This window comes from Coptis chinensis, chromosome 5 (genome assembly GCF_015680905.1).
Source record: "Coptis chinensis isolate HL-2020 chromosome 5, ASM1568090v1, whole genome shotgun sequence".
NCBI classification, from domain to species: domain Eukaryota; kingdom Viridiplantae; phylum Streptophyta; class Magnoliopsida; order Ranunculales; family Ranunculaceae; genus Coptis; species Coptis chinensis.
The window spans coordinates 54,077,077-54,085,053 of record NC_141460.1 but is presented as its reverse complement, the minus strand read 5'-3'; the positions used below and the strand labels follow the sequence as shown (position 1 = coordinate 54,085,053).

Here is a 7,977-nt window from a genome sequence, read left to right as displayed (position 1 = left end):
TGGGGCCTTATTATCCTCCATATCAAAGAGTGCTTCCTTGATCTCTGTATCACTAATCGGGGCAACTAAGAACTGGATAGTACCAAGATTTACCTCAACCACTTGTACACCATTCAGAAATTCAGTATCACAGTATGCCGAAGAAGTCACCCCAAGCAAATCTTTGCAATATTCTATGAAAGCTTCTGCCACTGGATTTTTTCCTTCTCTACTAGTTCCTTGCACATTAGTGATACTCCATACATGGTTTCTGGTCTGTTTCTCCTTTAGAGTATTGAAGAAAAACACACTACACTTATCCCCAAAGCTTAGCCAGTCAATATCAGTTTTATGGTACAGCTCTGCTTCCTCCAGTTTAATTAAGAGGCACAACTTCTCCCTTAAACTGTACTCCTGTGCACTAAGAGAAATATTTAGAGGGCTTTGGTTAAGCCTTTCTTGAATCTCTCTCAATTCTGTACTTATTTCTGCCACTAGCCTTTGAGTGTCATTTCGAAAAGATCGTGCACAACCCTTCAACAAACCTCTTAAACTTTTGAGCTTTCGTGATAACATGAAAGGAGGGCCCCCATGATCAGCTATATCCTAGCTTATTTTAACAATAGGCACAAAATCCTGGTGCAAAGTCCAAACATTACAGAATCAAAAAGGAGGATGCCTTCTATCTATCGCTAAAACGGTTATAACCACCGAGCAATGATCAGAAAGACCTTGAGTGAGAAACTCAACCTTTGTTGCTAAAGGAATAGAAGTCCAAGTAGCATTTATCAGATATCTATCGATCTTTGACCTCTTCCTGATGCTATTGCCACCACTATTCCATGTATAAAAGCTACCAGAAGCTGCATGATCAAACAGACCTACTACATTTAAGCAGTTTGCAAAAGGCAGAGTTTCCCTCGGGTGAACAGCTCTGTCGCCTGCCCTCTCAAAGGAAAAGAGAACATTATTAAAATCTCCCATGACACACCAAGGTCCTTGGGTTCCCACAGTTATTGCCTTCAACTCTTCCCACAAAAGAAGCCTATCTTGACTCTTGTTACTCGCATAGATAACAGTTAAGGAGAAACAAAACCCATGCTGTAAACTGGTGACCTTGCAGTGGATGATTTGTGCTCCTTCCACTTCTCTCTGTACATTCAAAATACTAGTATCCCATGTAAGCCATACTCTTCCATGTTCATCACTCGAGTAATTATGTACGACTGCCCAAGATGGGCAAACCAAACCGGCAATATTGATATACTTCTCCATCTTTACCTTCGTTTCCAAAATACCCATGCAACTGATCCTGTTATCCGTAAGGAACCTATTCAAATTCCTCGCTTTAGTGGTATCATTTAACCCCCTTACATTCCAACTACACACTCTTATCATTGGGGAAAAAAACTATTTAGTGACCTCGTCGTTTACCACGACCTTTTGCCCTACCCCTACCACTCTTCCCAGAGGCCGTTTGCTGTTCAGTGTTCTTTTTCTTTTGTGCTTTAGTTTGGACTGATGAACTTTCGATAAACATACTTAGCGGATTTCGCGTGGGCTGGCTGTCACTGAACAACTCAGGTTCTGCATCTAATAAGTCACCAACTCACTAGCTACCGGATGTCAGCCAACTCCTCAAAGATATTTCTCACAGCTATAAACTCACTAGCTACCGGATGTTCAGTTCTGCAAAGAGGGAGAGGGGGAGTTTTCACTACAACAAGTGCTTGTTCCTCTGGGTTTGTAATATTCTCTTGGAAGGAGCATTCGACTCTTCCAGGTGATACAAGTTAGATGCTAGTACCTCCATGGTTACCCACCCTTTCATGATCATGTTCCTCCGATGCTCGCTGTGATTGCTCACTCCTACTTGACATCGACACCTCGAGTTCACTACATGTCCCAGCACTAACTTCTTGATGCCTACTCTCATGTGAATCAACTACACTGACAATTGGTAATACTCTTTCTACAGCCCCTTTTCACTGGTGTGCCTATATTGTAGCCCAGTAACTGTGCCCGCTGTGACCCTCTGTGTAGGCTCTTCTCTACTAGCTCTTGTACCATTAGTTTGCAACAAAACAAAAAGTTAAAGCAACAAAACTTTAAAATTATTAGTCATATGAATAACAAAATAACTTACTTCCAACACGAATGCCATTGTCTTCTAACTGGAAACTCTTTGGTTCTACCTACACACGCTAGTATTATGGTGGTTTTGACGCGTGGAAGTCCATGTCAAGGGATGTACCGAATAATACATATTTTATAATTATGCAAACATAACCATCACAATAACAACCACATAAAACTTTATGTTTGAGTCAAAAGAAAACTTGGAAAATCGAAGGTCACAATTCCACAAAAGAAAACTTGGAAAATCGAAGGTCACAAGGGATTTGTCATGGATTAAATTATTAGTTCAAAATTGCTTAGCTGCCACTATTTGAAGAATAAAATAGGGAGAATAAGACAATTACCTGGTTGGGGGATGCAAAGCTCATCGGAGTACCAAAGAGTGAAAAATCAAATCAGCTGAATTGGATTAAAGTTAACTCATTTTCAATTCAAGGAAAAAAAAAATATTTTAATCATCAATTGGCATGTAAAATTGAAATTGCCATATGACCACCAAATGAGTTGAGGCACAATGGAGCTCGACACTAACCAAATAGGAGGAGAATGCAAAATCCATCCAGTTCTGAGTCTATTCACGTATCCTAAGTATCTCACAACTCTATCCCTAAATATGCGACAAACTCTGTCACCCCTTGTGGAAAGCTGTAAAAGAGGAGTAACCTTAACTTATCTTTATAGGCGACAAATGTGACTATAAATATTAAGAGAATAGTAGATTTTAGTAAACTTCTAAAAATATGTGTTAAATAAGTCAGTAAAAGAGAAAGTATGAACAGTAACAACTAAGCTTTGTAGCAAATTTGGTTGATAAGTATTTTAAATTGTAGAATCCAAGTTCCTGACCAACCACTTTAAACAAACATACAAATCAACAAAAAAAAAAAAAAAAAAAACAATTGAAAATAAAAGTGTTAGTTTAGGAAACATAAATTATGCTTTCTCAACCACCAACCCTTGACAAACCTTCTAACTCAAAGTCGCATTATACTCTAATTGCAAATAATACACATGATATCCAACAACTCGTACAGTAGACATAACCCAAAGCTCCTTCATCTTGCAACAACAACAGGTGCCGCTTGATAGTAGCAACTTAAAAATTAAGTGTAGGTCTATAGCCAATATATTCAAATTTTACTTTAATACAATTTGAATCATGTTCAATTGCAAGTTTAATAACCATCTAAATTTACAGTCTAATGAAATCAATATAATGAAACATGACAAATCAATTAACAAATAAAGACCTTAGCTCAAAGGGGCAGTATTAGTTTCACCTTCAAATACTCGAAGAGCACTCTCAAAGTTGCCTCGTTGACACTCTAATGGTCTAACCTAGCTTCCGGCGAAGAAACGTCCTCACTTCCTAAAAAAATATGGCAAACACAAAAATGCACTGATTTATGGTGAACTGGCCTGGTAGCCAATATATAAACACACTCAATATACACTTCTACTAAAAACATATCACATGCATTCAGTAGGACATAACATTAGACTTTCAGTTCTTAACAAACTGTTGTTACCATTTTTGATACAGGAAGTGGAAGGTTGACAATATTCAGCTTGATGAGTTTGAATAAGTATAGCTTATACCCAAAGCATAACATAAAATCTAAGAGGACCTCAGATGAATGAATGGGAGCAAATTACAGCCTCGTCGTACTACCCTTAGTCCAAGTAACGTCAAAATAAGTTGTTTATCAAGATGAAACGAATTAAGGAGTATGAAGTAAATCTAGATTAAACGAATTAATCTTAAATAATAATGGATGTAATATAATGTATAAGGGATGAAACGAATAATAATGTAGCATGTGGTGGACTCATCATAATGGAACTCGTCGTAATGGATGTAACAAATAATAGTGTATATGGATGAAACGGATGGAGAAGTAAGTCTAGATTAAACGAATTAATCTTCTAAAAATTAAGGACTAAGGGTAATATAATGTATAATAGATGTACTACCCTTAGTCCTATTAAAAGTAGTCCACCATTGTGCCCCATATGTTACTCTGACACTGCTAAGATTAAGTCTCGTGTCCATAAACAAAACTTCTGAAAAACCCTTACAGTGAATATTGTCCCATAAATAGTCCATCAGTAGTATGAGATGTCAATACCTTAAAGTGAATTGAATACTATCTAGTCGGCATCTACATAACCAAACTCGTCCCAGTTTAGTGGATACTCTAAAGCAACTTCAAGGAGTCGATGATGAATGTCATTTGAATAATCATTTGAGTGTGGTGCCTGTTACGATCATTTGACCTAGGTCCCCTGTACTAACCTCTAGCTATATATATATGTTATATTTTTCTTTAGAGGCTTAAGAGAAAAAGATAGAGAAATCAAAATACTACTTGATGCTTCATATCTAATGAACTACATGAGGCTCGAAACATCTCTGTATAACTACATGAGAAATCAATGAAGACATACATCCCTGTATGGTAATCGGTAATATAGTAATATAGCTTATATAGTCATTACGAAGAAGAGAACATACATCTATGTTTAAATTTTGATTATCATAAATAATAATAAAAAGTGATAGGAGAGCAGAGTTTGTAGTGGAAGTGGCTATGATTCCTTGCAAACTCCAAGAATAGGAAAGTAGTGCTTTCTATTCTCTAATAATACCATTGCAGTTTATATTTTCTTCTAATTTCCAATGTAGCAATCATTGTGAAAATAACAATGATTTTCATGCAAATAACAGGCATAAAGTTGATGTCTACATGGGGGATAATATTTCCCCTTTGTCCACTATTGTGCTTGGGTACGTGGTGATTTTTTGACATTGCTCCTGAATGTCTGATGTTGAGGAAATGGCCTTCTGAATATATAGGAATTGGTATTATGATATGCGCACCTTATTAACTGATATCCTGAGGAAGCTACTCACAATTAGACTCTTGGCATGTAGTAAAGATTTAAAAAGAAATCAATGTTATAGGTTGTACAGTCAACATTAAATTGTCAATTCAACAAACAATAAGCAAGTAAATCCTTTGGAGTTGAGAAAGTTGAAGCTAACCATAACATACCTTTTTAAGACGATCAAGTGAAGACAATCCCGCGAAGAATCATTCACATTTGGTGTTGAACTGCCAATCTCGGACCAAAAAACACTGATAGAAAGACACCGAGAGCCAAATTAATTAGTAAAAGTGAAAATTACAGCAAAAGATCACATAGAATCAAAATATATGATCAAACAAAGAAATGGTGAATAGATGAGGGATCCAAATATAATATAAAATTATAGCCTAACATAGAAAGAATGATGCATTCATGGTAACATAACAATGATAAAATTATAGTATCCTCAATCAGTATAAGGCTCAAAATTACACATACTACCAACTGGCAATGGTTATAACATCACATAATTTGAAAATAAAAACAACACCCGTACACGAAACACCAAAATACAGGCTATTTGCATAGTATTGCCCATGTAAATTAATTCTAATAACATACTGGCTATCTTAGAGACAGTAGTTTTGTGCGTGTGAAATTCCAACTTTATATTGTTACATTGCAAGTCTAAATTAAAGTAAATAGGAACTCTGAAATTCTTTCATTTGGCCAGTATAACATTATATGTGCAACTCAGATGTATCCGATGAATTGTGTTGATAGGCATTCCCAATTATCATATTATCCCAATCTCAGTGTGAGGTGGTGGGGACTTAATTGATCGAATGAACAATCACTACCTGTATAACAAAATCATATACTTTGAGGTTACGGATCCCAATAATTGCATATCATGTTAAAACATAAAGAGAGACATAATGCTTTAACGAAACTAAAACCTTGATACCAAATTTAGTGAAATTAAAGTATCGTCTTCAAAATGAATTGGATTTACAAATATGATAAGAGATATTAATATTACTCTATACTCTAGCCACCTTACAATAAGTAGAAACCCTTTGGCTGTTGTTGCATCCTCGACAATGCAATTATGAAACACAACTAACATGGGAACTAAGCTCAAAAGGAAGAGTGTAAGGAATACTCTTAGGATGCCCTTCTCTTTTATCACAATTATTCTTTTAATCAAATATTGAAAGAATTTTATGCAGCCATGAGCAAGAGATGTGGTATGCAACATACACATCTTGCAAGATACAATATGCAATAGATTTATACAATCCCCTCGAGGCATAATCCAAACACTTTACATACCGATATTAGGATGCTGAAGTGACTTCTCCTAAGAAAGAAAATTCACCAATAAATAATTGCCATCACATTAGCAGCTACAACCCCATCAATTCATTCTGAAAGGAGTTTTACTCAACTACATAATCAAACCTGCAGCGAATGAAATAGGTGGAGCAAAAACAAAAACTTTATTACAAACTCAAAATTGAAGTACAATAATTTAGAAATTTATGGAATCCAAAACCAAGAAATTCCAGTTAAAAAGAACACTCATAATTCGACGGAAAGAGAAAAAGATGACCTTGAGGGCAGATGGAGAATATGCAAAGTTCGGCTAGCATAAATATTTATTAGGGAAGAGATCGTGAAATTTGACACTGATTGTGTGGCCACGATCATGGCTGATAGTTCTTCAGGCTACCAGACCTACTGTGTATAGAGTCGAGTACTTATCACTCAACCACATGAGCCAAAATCCCTTTCAGTCTCAAAATCCCTTAGGACGTTTTTCTTTTTTTCTCAAGGGTACAAAGTTACCCAACGTTAACAGTAATATAATTGAGCCCTTATTATGTAATAAATCTTTTTTTAAATCTATTTTCTAAGAAAATTTGAGTTTGTGGTTTATCGTTTAAGAGAAACAAAATATATGGTATAACTTGTTACAGATTACCAAAATCTCTAAATTTTTGGTCTATTGATTCATTAAGCTATAACCAACATAGCCAACTATCTAGTAGGCTTAGTAGCATTTCTCAAAAGAATTAAACAGTTGATGATACCAAATTTGAAATGGAGAGTATCTATAACTATGTATTTTTTTTTTTTACAAATGTAAGATCTTCAGAAACTTACATTGAGTATTTGATTGCTTTAACAACATCTTCAGCAGGGAGGAAGTCATTGACTGCAACTTCTTTGTTATCATTCTTCTTATCTTTGTTAAAGCAATGAGTTAAGGAAATAAAGAGTATACGTGCGTACAAATAAATACTTCATTGCAATATATATTTGCTGGGTGAAATCAACTTATGGGATTGATACTTCAGAGTTAAGAGTTACGAAATTCCCTTAATTTGAACAACCAAGAGAACTGTAAAGAAATAAAAGCATGAAAGTGGATACAATCCTCAAAGAAGCGCGCGACGGATCTCGGCAAGGCGATGAGGAGCAAACTCCTTGATATCCTGATAATGACGAAACTCAGGATCTTCTGCACATACTGCAATTATCTTATCATCCATTTCACCCTGCAAAGAAGATCATTTCACTGGCTAGGAACATATTCGGAGTTGGAGCATCAGATCTAAATAAATAAAACTCTCTTAACAGGAACGCATCACAAAACAAAAAAAATAGAGAATAGTTGTTTTTGCCCATCTATGTAGTGTCTATTTCAACAAATGAGTAGAAGAACCTGAAAGAATGGTTCGTCCACCCAACCATTTATACCGAGTCAGGCTCAACCATTGCAAAGTATGCGGTGGATGAAAAGTCGCATTCTTGCAAAACACTACAACCACTATATAAGATACGGATTCAGGGATATAGTAATCTTGAGAGGAGTTGTGAAATTTGAAAAGTGCAAAGTGAGATTCGATACAAATTGATCTTACCTGTTAAAGAAGATCTAATCCCAACAATGCATTGCAATTTCCATAAAAGTTGGATATG

At 35.7% G+C, this 7,977-nt stretch overlaps 1 long non-coding RNA gene across 1 annotated transcript; it reads right to left on the bottom strand.

The window, feature by feature from the left end:
- Positions 1–5,754: 5,754 nt before the first annotated feature.
- LOC147497965 (uncharacterized) lies at positions 5,755–7,398 on the bottom strand. Its single transcript, XR_015194177.1, has 3 exons — positions 7,159–7,398; positions 6,325–6,453; positions 5,755–5,849 (listed from the first exon to the last, which is right to left on the bottom strand). It is a non-coding gene; the product is annotated as an uncharacterized LOC147497965 (long non-coding RNA).
- Between the last annotated feature and the right edge of the window lie 579 nt (positions 7,399–7,977).